This window comes from Salmo salar, chromosome ssa01, assembly GCF_905237065.1.
Source record: "Salmo salar chromosome ssa01, Ssal_v3.1, whole genome shotgun sequence".
NCBI lineage: Eukaryota > Metazoa > Chordata > Actinopteri > Salmoniformes > Salmonidae > Salmo > Salmo salar.
This window is the reverse complement of record NC_059442.1, coordinates 145,745,470-145,761,099: the sequence shown is the minus strand read 5'-3', so window position 1 is coordinate 145,761,099 and position 15,630 is coordinate 145,745,470. Positions and strand designations below refer to the sequence as shown.

At 44.9% G+C, this 15,630-nt stretch overlaps 1 pseudogene; it reads left to right on the top strand.

The window, feature by feature from the left end:
- The first annotated feature begins 1,607 nt into the window (after window positions 1-1,607).
- Window positions 1,608-13,662, top strand: LOC106567349 (chloride intracellular channel protein 1-like; annotated as a pseudogene).
- Window positions 13,663-15,630: the final 1,968 nt, after the last annotated feature.

Genomic DNA, 15,630 nt, shown 5'->3' with positions numbered 1-15,630 from the left:
TTCCGGACTGGAGGGCGACTCTACAGGCTCCAGACTGTGGGCCGTCTCTGCAAGTTCCGGACTGTGGGCCGTCTGTCGGTTCCGGACTGTGGGCCGTCTCTGTCAGTTCTGGACTGTGGGCCGTCTTTGCAGGCTCCGGACTGTAGGACGTCGCCGGAAGCACTGGACGGGGAACTGTCGCCGGAAGCTCTAGACGGGGAACTGTCACCGGAACCTCTGGACGTGGAACTGTCGCCGGAAGCTCTGGACGGGGAACTGTCGCTGGAAGCTCTGGACGGGGAACTGTCTCCGGAAGCTCTGGACTGGACAGGCACACTACAGGCCTAGTGCGTGGGGCTGGCTTTGGAGGCGCCAGACTGGTAACACGCACCTCAAGGCCAGTGCGAGGAGCAGGAGCAGGACGAACTGGACTGGGCTGACGCACTGAAGGCCTAGTGCGTGGGGCTGGTACTGGAGGTACCAGACTGGAGACACGCACTTCAAGGCTAGTGCGAGGAGCAGGAACAGGATGTACTGGACTGGCCTGACGCACTGGAGGCCTAGTGCGTGGTGCTGGCTTTGGAGGCGCCAGACTAGAGACACGCACCTCAGGGCTAGTGCGAGGAGCAGGAACTGGATACACCGGGCCATGAACAAGCACTGGAGATCTGGAGCACACAGCCTGCACAACCCGTCCTGGCTGGGTGGTAACAGTAGCCCTGCATGGGCGGAGTGCTGGCACAGGGCGAACTGGGCTGTGCAGAGGCCTGATGGCTGCCGTGCGTAGAGCAGGCGTAGGGTAGCCTGGGCCTAGGAGACGTACTGGTGGCCAGATGTACTGCGCAGGCATACTCCTACCTGGCTGGATGCCCACTCTAGCACGGCAATTGCGAGGGGCTGGAATCGCTTGCACCGGACTGTGCGTGCGCATGGGCGAGATCGTGCGCACTTCCGCATAGACCGGCGCTCTTCTCATCCGCTGCTCCCCATAATAAGCACGGGGAGTTGGCTCAGGTCTATTGCCTGACCTAGCCACACTCCCCGTGTGCCCCCCCAAAAAAACATTTCTTGGGGCTGCCTCTCGCACTTGCCAATCGGCACGTATAATGCCTTGTAACGGCGCCGCTCCGCCTTGGCTGCCTCCAGCTCCTCCTTAGGGCGTCAGTATTACCCAGCCTGCCCCATCCAGAATCTCCTCCCAGGTCCATAAATCCAAATCCCTCTGCTGCTCCTTCCTCCGCTGCTTGGTCCGTTGGTGGTGGGTAGTTCTGTCACGCTCGTCGTAAAGATGGGACCAAGGCGCAGCGGGAATGTGTAAACTGATCTTCTTTATTTATGAAGAAAACCAAACAAACACTTAATCAAGGCACACAGTGACATGAACCGTATTCTCATTCACTGGCCTCTCTCTACTTGATGGGCCCTTGCGCTGAAATCACGTCTTAAACCAACATGGGAGACGAAGAGAGCCACACTGACATTACATTGTATTGGGAAAATGGAGGCCTGTGGGAGAGTAAGAATAGTTGGAGTGATCTGACTTTACTGGTCTGACTGGTAGGTCTGGTGGGGGTGTATACTAAATGTCAGAGACATGACGGGTGTGGTGAGAGACACATAAACGGATAGAGGAGAGTTAGAGCCACTAAAGAGGGAGAGAGAGGAATAGAGGAGTGGTTAAAACAAACCAGTGTTGTTGCTTCCCATCAAGGAGCTGACCATCTTTTTTTATAACAGCAGTCGAACCTTTTGGACCCATAGCTTCTTCTGACCTTCAGTGACCTATGGTGATTTAGCCGTATGTGTGTGGATCAGGATACACACATGAGGACAGGCTGACATTGACAGCTCTCACTCCTCTGAGAACCAGCAGTAAATCGTTTCTAGGCTCTAAGGGTCTGAGTGAGATGGCTGAAGGCTCCAAGATTGAACTCTTCATCAAGGTAAGAGTCAGAATCCTAACCTGCCTCCAATGGAGAATGTATTAGGCCTACTGTATTTGAATCTTTAGTCCTGTTTTAGAACAACAGGTTGTACATTTTAGTTCCAAAGACAGTTTACAGCAAGGATGGAATAAATATTTGTTCATACAAATGTAGGATCTTAAATTGAGCCAGTTTGCTACAACCGGAAAATAATCCTGAAGGGGAGGGTCCGGGTGGGCCTTCTTACGGCGGCGGCTCAGGTGCGGGACGTGGCCTCTGCACCACCCTTGGCGTCGCCCTCTTAGGTGGCGCACCTGGCCGCGCCGAAGGTCTGGTGGGCGACCCTGACTTCGCCCGGCTGGCGGGCGACCCTTGTTGCGCCCGGCTGGCGGACGACCCTAGCTGCGCCCGGCTGGCGGGCGGCGATGGCTGCGCCGGGCTGGCGGGTGTCCCTTGCTGCGCCTGACTGGTGGATTACCCTGGTGCGCCCGGCTGGCGGGCGGCGATGGCTGCGCCCGGCTGGCGGGCGGCGATGGCAGATTCGGACAGGCGGGCCACTCTGGCAGATCTGGACATTCTGGCAGATCCGAACCGGCGGGCCACTCTGGCAGCTCCGACAAGGCGGGCCACTCTGGCAGCTCCGAACCGGCGGGCCACTCTGGCAGCTCCGAACCGGCGGGCCACTCTGGCAGCTCCAAACAGGCGGGCCACTCTGGCAGCTCCGACAAGGCGGGCCACTCTGGCAGCTCCTGACTGGCGGGCCACTCTGGCAGCTCCGGACAGGCGGGCCACTCTGGCAGCTCCGAACAGGCGGGCCACTCTGGCAGCTCCTGACTGGCGGGCAGCTTTGGCAGCTCCTGACTGGCGGGCGGGTCTGGCGGCTCCTGACTGGCGGGCGGCTCTGGCGGCTCCGGACTGGCGAGACCCACTGGAGGCCTAGTCCTGGGAGGTGGCACAGGACGGACCAGGATGGGGAGACCCACTGGAGGCCTGGTCCGTGGAGCAGGCACAGGACAGACCAGGATGGGGAGACCCACCGGAGGCCTGGTCCGAGGAGGAGGCACAGGCTTAACCAGGATGGGGAGACCCACTGGAGGCCTGGTCCGTGGAGCAGGCACAGGACAGACCAGGATGAGGAGACCCACTGGAGGCCTGGTCCAAGGAGCAGGCACAGGACAGACCAGGATAGGGAGACCCACTGGAGGCCTAGTCCTATGAGGAGGCAAGGACGGACCGGGTCCAGAAGACGCACTGGAGGTCTAGAGCGCACGGCCTGCACAACCCGTCCTGGCTCGATGCCCAACCTCCCCCGGCAGATGTTAGGAGCTGGGATGTAGCGCACCGGGCTCTCCACGCGTACTGGGGACACCGTGCGCTTTACCGCATAACACGGTGTCTGACCAGTACTGCGCTGCCTCCTGTAAGCACGGGGAGCTGGCTCAGGTCTCCAACCTGACTCTGCCACACTCCCCGTGTGCCCCCCCCAAAAATGTTTTTGGGGCTGCCTCTCAGGCTTCCTACCCAGCCGTGTTCCCTCATACCTTTGGTCCTTTTTTCCTGCTGCCTCCACTCTTCTGAGTGCCTCTACCTGTTCCCATGGGAGGCGATCCCTTCCGACCAGGATCTCCTCCCAAGTGTAGGATCCCTTGCCTTCCAGGATGTCCTCCCATGTCCAGTCTTTTCTCTCCCTGGTCCAGGATTCTCGCTCCTCCTGGCGCTGCTCCTTCCTCCGCTGCTTGGTCCGTTGTTGGTGGGTAATTCTGTAAGGGCTGTCGTGAGAGAGAGTAGACCAAGGTGCAGCGGAGTTAGTGTTCATCATGATTTTAATTTAACCTCTTACATCTAGACGTTCTGCTAGCGGAACACCTGCTCCAATATCCAATGATGGGCGTGGCGCGAAATACAAAGTCCTCGAAAATCCGAAAACTTCCATTTTTCAAACATATGACTATTTTACACCATTTTAAAGACAAGACTCTCCTTTATCTAACCACACTGTCCGATTTCAAAAAGGCTTTACAGCGAAAGCAAAACATTAGATTATGTCAGCAGAGTACCCAGCCAGAAATAATCAGACACCCATTTTTCAAGCTAGCATATAATGTCACAAAAAACAAAACCACAGCTAAATGCAGCACTAACCTTTGATGATCTTCATCAGATGACACTCCTAGGACATTATGTTATACAATACATGCATGTTTTGTTCAATCAAGTTCATATTTATATCAAAAACCAGCTTTTTACATTAGCATGTGACGTTCAGAACTAGCATACCCACTGAAACTTCCGGTGAATTTACTAAATTACTCACGATAAACGTTCACAAAAAACATAACAATTCTTTTAAGAATTATAGATACAGAACTCCTTTATGCAATCGCTATGTCCGATTTTAAAATAGCTTTTCGGTGAAAGCACATTTTGTAATATTCTGAGTAGATAGCCCGGCCATCATGGCTAGCTATTTTGACACCCACCAAGTTTGGTACTAACCAAACTCAGATTTACTATAAGAAAAATTGGATTACCTTTGCTGTTCTTCGTCAGAATGCACTCCCAGGACTTCTACTTCAATAACAAATGTTCGTTTGGTTCCAAATAATCCATAGTTATATCCAAATAGCGGCGTTTTGTTGTGCGTTCAAGACACTATCCGAAGGGTGACGAAGGGTGACGTGCCCGGTGCGTTTCGTGACAAAAAAATTCAAAATATTCCATTACCGTACTTCGAAGCATGTCAAACGCTGTTTAACCTCTTACATCTAGACGTTCCGCTAGCGGAACACCTGCTCCATTATCCAATGATGGGCGTGGCGCGAATTACAAACTCCTCTAAAATACATAAACTTAAATTTTTCAAACATATGACTATTTCACAGCATTTTAAAGATAAGACTCTCCTTTATCTAACCACACTGTCCGATTTCAAAAAGGCTTTACAACGAAAGCAAAACATTAGATTATGTCAGCAGAGTACCAAGCCAGAAATAATCAGACACCCATTTTTCAAGCTAGCATATAATGTCACAAAAACCTAGAAGACAGCTAAATGCAACACTAACCTTTGATGATCTTCATCAGATGACAACCCTAGGACATTATGTTATACAATACATGCATGTTTTGTTCAATCAAGTTCATATTTATATCAAAAAACAGATTTTACATTAGCATGTGACGTTCAGAACTAGCATACCCCCCCGCAAACCTCCGGGGAATTCGCTAACATTTTACTAAATTACTCACGATAAACGTTCACAAAAAGCATAACAATTATTTTAAGAATTATAGATACAGACCTCCTCTATGCACTCGATATGTCCGATTTTAAAATAGCTTTTTGGTGAAAGCACATTTTGCAATATTCTAAGTACATAGCCCAGGCATCACGGGCTAGCTATTTAGACACCCGGCAAGTTTAGCACTCACCAATATCAGCTATACTATTATAAAAGTTTCATTACCTTTTGTTGGCTTCGTCAGAATGCACTCCCAGGACTGCTACTTCAATAACAAATGTTGGTTTGGTCCAAAATAATCCATCGTTATATCCGAATAGCGGCGTTTTGTTCGTGCGTCCCAGACACTATCTGAAATGGTAAATCAGGGTCGTGCGCATGGCGCAATTCGTGACAAAAAAAATCTAAATATTCCATTACCGTACTTCGAAGCATGTCAACCGCTGTTTAAAATCCATTTTTATGCCATTTTTCTCGTAAAAAAAGCGATAATATTCCGACCAGGAATCTCCTTTTAGCTAAACTGAGGAAAGTAAACAAAGCTTTCGGTCGACGCGGGCACGAGCCTGAGTCTCACAGTACTGTAACCAGCCACTACCCAAACGCTCTACTTTTTTTCAGCCAGAGCCTGCAAAGCCACGATTCAGCTTTTTACCGCCTTCTGAGACCCTATGGCAGCCGTAGGAAGTGTCACGGGACAGCTAAGATCCTCACTCTTCAATAAACAGAGACAAGAAGAACGACACCTTGTCAGACAGGCCACTTCCTGCCTGAAACCTTGTCAGGTTTTTGCCTGCCAAATGAGTTCTGTTATACTCACAGACACCATTCAAACAGTTTTAGAAACTTTGGAGTGTTTTCTATCCATATGTAATAAGTATATGCATATTCTAGTTACTGGGTAGGAGTGGTAACCAGATTAAATCGGGTATGTTTTTTATCCAGCCGTGAAAATACTGCCCCCTAGCCATAACAGGTTAAAATCAATTTTTATGCGATTTTTCTCGTAAAAAAGCGATAATATTCCGACCGGGAGTCGTGGTTTTCGTTCAAAGACGAAAAAATAAAAACATGGTGTCGGCTCGTGCACGCTCCCCCAGTCTCATTGTTCTCAGATCGACCACTATCCAAATGCGCTACTGTTTTTCAGCCATGGCCTGCAAAGTCATCATTCACCGTTCTGCCGCCTTCTGAGAGCCTATGGGAGCCGTAGGAAGTGTCACGTTACAGCAGAGATCCTCAGTTTTCAATAAAGAGAGTGTAGAAGGCCAAGGAATGGTCAGAGAGGGCACTTCCTGTAAGGAATCTTCTCAGGTTTTGGCCTGCCAAATGAGTTCTGTTATACTCACAGACACCATTCAAACAGTTTTAGAAACTTTGGAGTGTTTTCTATCCAAAGCTAATAATTATATGCATATTCTAGTTTCTGGGCAGGAGTAATAATCAGATTAAATCGGGTACGTTTTTTATCCGGCCGTGAAAATACTGCCACCTATCCATAACAAGTTAATAACGTGAACACTATACAAAACAAAACGAGAAAACTGACAGCCAAACAGTCCTGTCAGGTGCAAACACTAACAGAAACAATTACCCACAAAACCCCAACGGAAAAACATGCACTTATGTGTGACTCCCAATCAACAACAACAAACTTCAGCTGTGCCTGATTGGGAGCCACACACGGCCCAAAACAAAGAAATACAAAAACATTGAAACAGAACATAGATCGCCCACCCAATGTAACACCCTGGCCTAACCAAAATAAAGAACAAAAACCCCTCTCTAATGCCAGGGCGTTTCACCCTATTGTAAACTATCTAGGGGGATAACAAATAGGGTATTAACTTCAGATGGAATGATAATAGATTTTTGTTATTGTATAAGGATATACTTTCCCATGCATTATATTAAATTGAAACAGTAAATGACTCCAAAAAGGCAACATACACAAGGTTCAAGATGTGTATTATTACATTTTCAAAGCACCACATCAAAAGAAATACAAATAATAAACCTCAATAAGTCATGCACAACCCACGTCCAAATTATTTCAAGCTTGCTTAACCTGTTGGCGTACGTTGGAGCTCCAAAAAAATGACGACACACATAAAGTCCCGAAGCACCCCACCGTTGTGGTTACTCACTACTCGTAGATATTCCCTCAGTGAAGTATGGCAGTTCCTGGCAGGTTTCCTCACAAGATCCACAGCAAGCACAGCTATCAATGCAGACAGTACTCTTTAGTAGTAACCGATATCCCATGGGAACATGACCTCGTTAATCTTTCCCAAGCAATTCTCTCTCGGTGTCACACGATGCTAGGCTAACCTCAAGGCTGTCAAATACCTCCACGACGAGATGGTAGCTTCAGTCTTTACTAAGTCTTTCTTAACAAAATTATAATAACTCTCTTATAAAAAAGAAACGACATTTCCCTTCAAAACTCGGTAGGTATCGATTTTGTTCTATTTTTATCGTCTCCTTTTATAATTTTTCTTCATCAACGGTCATAATGTAATGTCCATCCTTTTCTCAATGTCTTTCTCCCTCTCTTTTTTTCCCCCAGGCCTCCCGTTAACCAGGTCAACTCTCCCATTGGCCACAGTTTAACAAGCAACTTTATTGGTCAAAACTTAAACTTAAAAGTAAACCAACCTATTCACTTACACATTAAATAAATATTTCTTCAAAAGAAATGCATTAACAGCATTACAATTTGGGAGCAATTCAATCACCTTTTAAATCTAATACCAATTAATTACAACAAATAAGCTCACTACTTGGTTCTAACAAGGGTATTACAGTAGAATAATAGTGAAGACATCAAAACTATAAAATAACACATGTGGAATTATGTAGCAACCAAAAAAGTGTTAAACAAATCAAAATATATTTAATTTTTGAGATTCTTCAAATAGCCACCCTTTGCCTTGATGGCAGCTTTGTACACTCTTGGCATTCTCTCAACCAGCTTCATGAGGAATGCTTTTCCAACAGTCTTGAAGGAGTTCCCACATAAGCTCAGCACTTGTTGGCTGCTTTTCCATCACTCTGCAGTCCGACTCATCCCAAATCATCTCAATTTGGTTGAGGTCGGGGGATTGTGGAGGCCAGGTCATTTGATGCAGCACTCCATCACTCTCCTTCTTTGTAAAATAGCCCTTACACAGCCTGGAGGTGTGTTTGGTCATTATCTTGTTGAAAAACAAATGATAGTCCCACTAAGCCCAAACCAGATGGGATGGCGTATCACTGCAGAATGCTCCAAATTTGGACTCCAGACCCAAGGACAAATTTCCACCTGTCTAAGGTTCATTGCTCATGTTTCTTGGCCTAAGCAAGTCTCTTCTTATTATTGGTGTCCTTTAGTAGTCGTTTTTTTGCAGCAATTCGACCATGAAGGCCTGATTCACGCAGTTTCCTCTGAACAGTTGATGTTGAAATGTGTCTGTTACTTGAACTCTGTGAGGCATTTATTTGGGCTGCAATTTCTGAGTCTGGTAACTCTAATGAACTTATCCTCTGCAGCAGAGGTAACTCTGGGCCTTCCATTCTTGTGGCAGTCCTCATGAGAGCCAGTTTCATCATAGCACTTGATGGTTTTTGCGACTGCACTTGAAGAAACTTTCAAAGTTCATGACATTTTCTGCATTGACTAACCTTCATGTCTTATGGACTGTTGTTTCTCTTTGCTTATTTGAGCTGTTCTTACCATAATATAGACTTAGTCTTATACCAAATAGGCTATCTTCTGTATACTGCCCCTACCTTGTCACAACACAACCGATTGGCTCAAACGCATTAAGAAGGAAAGAAATTCCACAAACTAACTTTCAAGAAGGACCATCTGTTAATTCCCCTCCCAGGTAACTACCTCATGAAGCTGGTTGAGAGAATTCCAAGAGTGTGCAAAGGTGTTATCATGGCAAAGGGTGGCTATGCGAAGAATCTCAAATATAAAATATATTTTGATTTGTTAATTAAACCTCTTACATCTAGACGTTCCGCTAGCGGAACACCTGCTCCAATATCCAATGATAGGCGTGGCACGAATTACAAATTCCTCAAAAATCCAAAAACGTCCATTTTTCAAACATATGACTATTTTACACCATTTTAAAGACAAGACTCTCCTTTATCTAACCACACCGTCTGATTTCAAAAAGGCTTTACAGCGAAAGCAAAACATTAGATTATGTCAGCAGAGTACCCAGCCAGAAATAATCAGACACCCATTTTTCAAGCCAGCATATAATGTCACAAAAAACAAAACCACAGCTAAATGCAGCACTAACCTTTGATGATCTTCATCAGATGACACTCCTAGGACATTATGTTACACAATACATGCATGTTTTGTTCAATCAAGTTCATATTTATATCAAAAACCAGCTTTTTACATTAGCATGTGACGTTCAGAACTAGCATTCCCACCGAACACTTCCGGTGAATTTACTAAATTACTCATGATAAACGTTCACAAAAAACATAACAATTATTTTAAGAATTATAGATACAGAAGTCCTTTATGCAATCGCGGTGTCCGATTTTAAAATAGCTTTTCGGTGAAAGCACATTTTGCAATATTCTGAGTAGATAGCTCGCTATCACGGGCTAGCTATTTTGACACCCACCAAGTTTGGTACTCACCAAACTCAGATTTACTATAAGAAAAATTGGATTACCTTTGCTGTTCTTTGTCAGAATGCACTCCCAGGACTTCTACTTCAATAACAAATGTTGGTTTGGTTCCAAATAATCCATAGTTATAACCAAATAGTGGCGTTTTGTTCGTGCGTTCAAGACACTATCCGAAGGGTAAAGAAGGGTGACGCGCCCAGCACGTTTCGTGACAAAAGATTTCAAAATATTCCATTACCGTACTTCGAAGCATGTCAAACGCTGTTTAAAATCAATTTTTATGCGATTTTTCTTGTAAAAAAGCGATAATATTCCGACCCGGAAACCCTGTTTTCGTTCAAAGACGAAAAAATTAAAACATGGAGTCGTCTCGTGCACGCGCCCCCAGTCTCATTGTTCTCAGATCGACCACTATCCAAATGCTCTACTGTTTTTCAGCCATGGCCTGCAAAGTCATCATTCAACGTTCTGGCGCCTTCTGAGAGCCTATGGGAGTGTTAGAAAATGTCACGTTACAGCAGAGATCCCCTGTTTTGGATAGAGATGATCAAGAAGGCCAGGAAATAGTCAGAGAGGGCGCTTCCTGTTTGGAATCTTCTCAGGTTTTGGCCTGCCTAATGAGTTCTGTTATACTCACAGACACCATTCAAACAGTTTTAGAAACGTTGGAGTGTTTTCTATCCAAAGCTAATAATTATATGCATATTCTAGTTTCTGGGCAGGAGTAATAATCAGATTAAATCGGGTACGTTTTTTATCCGGCCGTGAAAATACTGCCCCCTATCCCCAACAAGTTAAGGTTAACACTTTTTTGGTTACTACATGATTCCATATGTGTTATTTCATAGTTTTAATGTCTTCCCTATTATTCTACAAGGTAGAAAATAGTAAAAAATTAAAATAAAGAAAAACCCTTGAATGAGTAGGTGTTCTAAAACCTTTGACCGGAAGTGTATATTGTGGAAAATAAAAACAGTGATGTGAAAAAGTTGTTTTTCAATGGAGCAATGTAACCTCTTAGTAAAAGCTTGTTGTTTACATGATATCCTATACAGTTACTGAGTATTGGTGTGTTTCTGTAAGAAGCCAGGTCAGTTGAACAGAAACTGAAAAGAGGCGTGTCCAGTTTGGAGGCTTTATCCCCTGCTGCTGAAAATGCCTTCCCTTCCTCACATTCCAATGACTCAGTTATGTTGATTCTCAAAGGTTACATCATAGGATGTACAGGTGTTGTAAGAAGTGCTATATAAATAAAAATTTGAACTTTACATTACTGTGTCCTTATTGCAGTGTAATTACATAAGTAAGTAAAGTGTAGAAAGTACTATAGCAATGAATCGTCTTTCTTACACTCTACTTACATTATGAAACAGTTGTAAAAAACCAAATTACTGACTGATTGAAGAGACCACATTTTTATTCTGACCATTTTCCTTCTCTATCGCACACCTCTCCAACCTCCACCCATCCATCCGATAGGCCAGTGATGATGGGGAGAGTGTGGGGAACTGTCCCTTCTGTCAGCGACTCTTTATGATCCTCTGGCTGAAAGGGGCCAACTTCACCCTCACCACAGTAGACATGAAAAGGTATATATGTGGCTTTCACTCTCACGCACATACACGCTCCACAATGATGCACTTAATGCAACAGTTCAATCCATCCAAGCCAGGCATGAATCCAAGAGCTTGTCCCTACATGTCCAGGTAACAACTACTTATGAACTGCTAGCTCTGATAGAATAACTAGAGGATTGTGTGTGATAGATGAAGGCTTTTCTCCCCCGTGTGTTTTATCTGGTCCCCTTGCTGTCAGGGCTCCAGAAGTGCTGAAGGACCTGGCCCCGGGCTCTCAGCCCCCGTTCCTCATCTTCGGCGGGGAGGTGCGCACCGACACCAACAAGATCGAGGAGTTCCTAGAGGAGGCACTGGCTCCGCCACAGTGAGTGAGTGATGAACATCAACAGGCATAAATGCACGCATGCACGCATGCACACACACACATGCACACACACACATGCACACACGCACACACACACACACACACACACACACACACACACACACACACACACACACACACACACACACACACACACACACACACACACACACACACACACACACACACACACACACACACACACACACACACACTCATAGACACACGCCAAAAGAGACAAGTCATTAATAAATGAATGTTTATTACAGGGCAATTAACATCTTTGCAGTCAAATGTATCCTCCACTGGCTCTACTAACTCAGAAAGCTGAGAGCTAATGTCAATACCTTTCCAGGTACCCCAAGCTGTGCTGTCGCTACAAGGAGTCCAACGGTGCTGGAGATGACATCTTCCACAAGTTCTCTGCATACATCAAGAACCCTAACCCTGGACTCAACGATAGTAAGAGCCCCTCCTTGTTTTGAAATTGATGGATGAGTCATTGAAACAGTAGTTCTGTTTTTTTATGAGGCTTTGCTGCTTTTCAGTGCTTGAGAAGAAGTTTCTGAAGAGCCTGATGAAGTTGGATCAATACCTGCTGACGCCACTCCAACACGAGCTGGACCAAACCCCAGAAGTCCCCCAGGCACTATCTGGATGGGAACTCCCTCAGTCTGGCTGACTGCAACCTGCTGCCCAAGCTCAACATAGTCAAGGTTATCAGAGCAAGCATTCCAGGAAGTCCTAGATCACATCACCTTTGCTAGTGTCATCTACTGTACTTTCCTCTATTATGCTCCTCTTTGTTGGAACCATCTCAATCTCTATCAAGAAGGGCAAAGGTCTATTACTTTTACAGTATTTATAGTTGCACTCAGATGTGTAGGTATGGTTTAAGCAATGGGAATATTGGGCTTTTTATTAGTCTGTATGACTGCAAGTACCACTAGCACCACCGTGCTACTAGTAAACAGATGAAAATGTTGTTCAGTGTGGATCAGTGTTTGTCTGTCATGTTGACTCCCTTTCCCCCTCTCTTGCTCATCGCAGGTGTGTGTAGGAAGTACCGTAACTTTGAGATCCCTGTGGCTCTGACCGGTCTGACCCGCTACCTGACCAAGGCCTACCAGCAGGACGAGTTCCGCTATACCTGCCCCAAGGATGCCGAGATCCTACTGGCCTACCACTCAGTGGCCAAATACCTCAACAAGTAGATCAGGAGAGAAGGAGGTGGAGAGAGGAGGGCAATGAGAGATAGAGAGGGAGGGGGGCAGACAGGGTAAAAGAGGAGTTGAAGAATGTATGTTTAGACAAGAGAATAAATATAAAAGGGGAAAGAGGACTATGAAGCCATGATTTATGATTTATGTGTAGATGAGCAGAAAAATAAGCCTGCTGCCTGTGCCTCAGAATGAGGCATGTCGGTCTTCTGTCAGTAACATATTTGTGTATAATGCTGTGTGTACAGGGTGAAGGTCTGCTCATATATGTACTATTACAATGTGTGTGCAATACAATTATGTGCTGCCTGTTTAGTTTCTGTAGATATTTGCGTTCCTTGAATTATACTCAACTGTTAAAACGTTAATTTTAATAATCTTTCAATGTATTTTATGCTCACTTTAAAAACCTAGCAATGTGCACACTTTGTCTGGCAATTGTAAGGATCTGGATGTTCTATCCCTGAGAGACAAAGAGAAAGCATTATGTCAAATGCCAAGTAAACAAAGATAATTGTGGTTGTATGTGGATTGATAGGTTTTTCATTTATGAAATGTGCTATATTGAAATTACTATCATAGCTAGGCCCAGATAAATATTAGTCTGAGTAGGCCTAAACCTCATTTTCATTGGTTTATTTAAAAGTGTTTGGCTTGCAACCTGTTTTCATTGCTGTGGGTGGAATCATAAAATGAGAATGAGCAATTCTATGGGTGGAATAATCACAAGACAGAGACTACTATGATGACACACCAAATGCATTTGATGGATGCTTTTATCTTCTTCTAATGCCTCTTGAGGGGAAAGTAATCCAAAATTAATGGAAGAAAATCAGAGAAGTTATTGAGTTTGGGTAATCCAAAAGTTATGTTACCGATCACAATTTTGGACAGGTAACTTGTAACTGTAACAGATTACATTTAGAAAGTAACTTACCTACCCAACCCTGGTTTTGGTTCGAATAGAATACATTCCATAGATATATTATCTATGATACAGACAGTCAGTTCAGTGGAAGAAACACTGAACTTCTCTTATATTTTGTAAGAGAATCGCTTTTATCAGAGAGGGAGATGGAGAGGAAAAAGGAGGAAAAACAGAGATTGTCAATACCAAACCAGTCGTAGAAAGAGAGCAATGGAGGAGAAAAAAACTTAGACAGGAGCAAAAGAAGGAAAGATGAAGAGAGGATTGATCGAATGAATGGACAGAGAGATAGAAAAAGCAAAAGAGAGTAGGCCTACAAGACAAAAATAATGAGAGTGGGGAGGTAGCAAAACAGGAAATTGATGAAGAGAAAGGAGGGAGAAAGAAACAAAATGAGTCTGAGATAGAAAGATAGAGAGCACTTCTGGTGCAAAAAAAATGGAAGAGCAGTACAGTAAGGCAAAACAAGCAAAGGTAGAAAAACAGCATTTGAGCAAGAAAATAAAGAATGTGGAAAGAAATTGAGGCCAGAAACAGATAGAAAGAGAGAAGGAAGAAAGACTGGGAGAGATTGAAAGAGAGGAGAGTAAAGAAGTGGAGAGAGACAAAAGAGGAGATGAGAACAGAAGTGACTGATGAGGAAGATGTTGTTGGAAACATCATTGAAGAAAAGAACAAGACAGACAAAAGTATCAGGAGGTGAATCTTCAACTGGAGAAATACTAAGGTCAAAGAAAGATACCAACAAAAACTGAGAGGACCTTTCAGAGGGAGAGGGGGGAAGGTGATAATACACAGTGCATTCGGAAAGTACTCAGACCCCTTCACTTTTTCACATTTTGCCTTATTCTAAAATTGATTAAATATATTTTTCCCCTCATCAATTTACACCCAATACTTCATGATGTTAAAGTATGAAGTATTAGATTTTAAAGCATAGATTTTTGCACATTTATTAAAATGAGAAACTGAAATATCTCATTTACATAAGTATTCAGACCCTTTACTCAGTACTTTGATGAAACACCTTTGGCAGCGATTACAGCCTCGAATCTTCTTGGGTATGACGCTACAAGCTTGGCAGATCTGTATTTGGGGAGTTTCTCCTCTCTGTCAGGTTGAATGGGGAGAGTCACTGCACAGCTATTTTCAGGATTCTCCAGATATTAGATCAAGTACGGGCTCTGGCTGGGCCATTCAAGGACATTCAGAGACTTGTCCCGAAAGCCACTCCTGCATATCTTGGCTGTGTGCTTAGGGTCATTGTCCTGTTGGAAGGTAAACCTTCACCACAATCTAAGGTCCTGAGCACTCTGGAGCAGGATTTCATCAAGGATATCTCTGTACTTTGTTCCGTTCATCTTTCCCTCGATCCTGACTAGTCTCCCAGTCCCTGATGCTGCCACCACCGTGCTGCACCGTAGGGATGGTGCCAGGTTTCCTCCAGATGTGACGCTTGGCATTCAGGCGAAAGAGTTCAATCTTGGTTTCATAAGACCAGAGAATCTTGCTTCTCATGGTCTGAGATTCCTTTAGGTGCCTTTTGGCAAACTCCAAGTGGGCTTTTACGTGCCATTTACCGAGGAGTGGCTTCCATCTGGCCACTCTACCATAAAGGCCTGATTGGTAGAGTGCTGCAGAGATGGTTTTCCTTCTGAAAGGTTCTCTCATCTCCACAGAGGAACTCTGGAACTTTGTCAGAGTGACCATCAGGTTCTTGGTCACCTTCCTGACCAAGGCCCTTCTCCCCC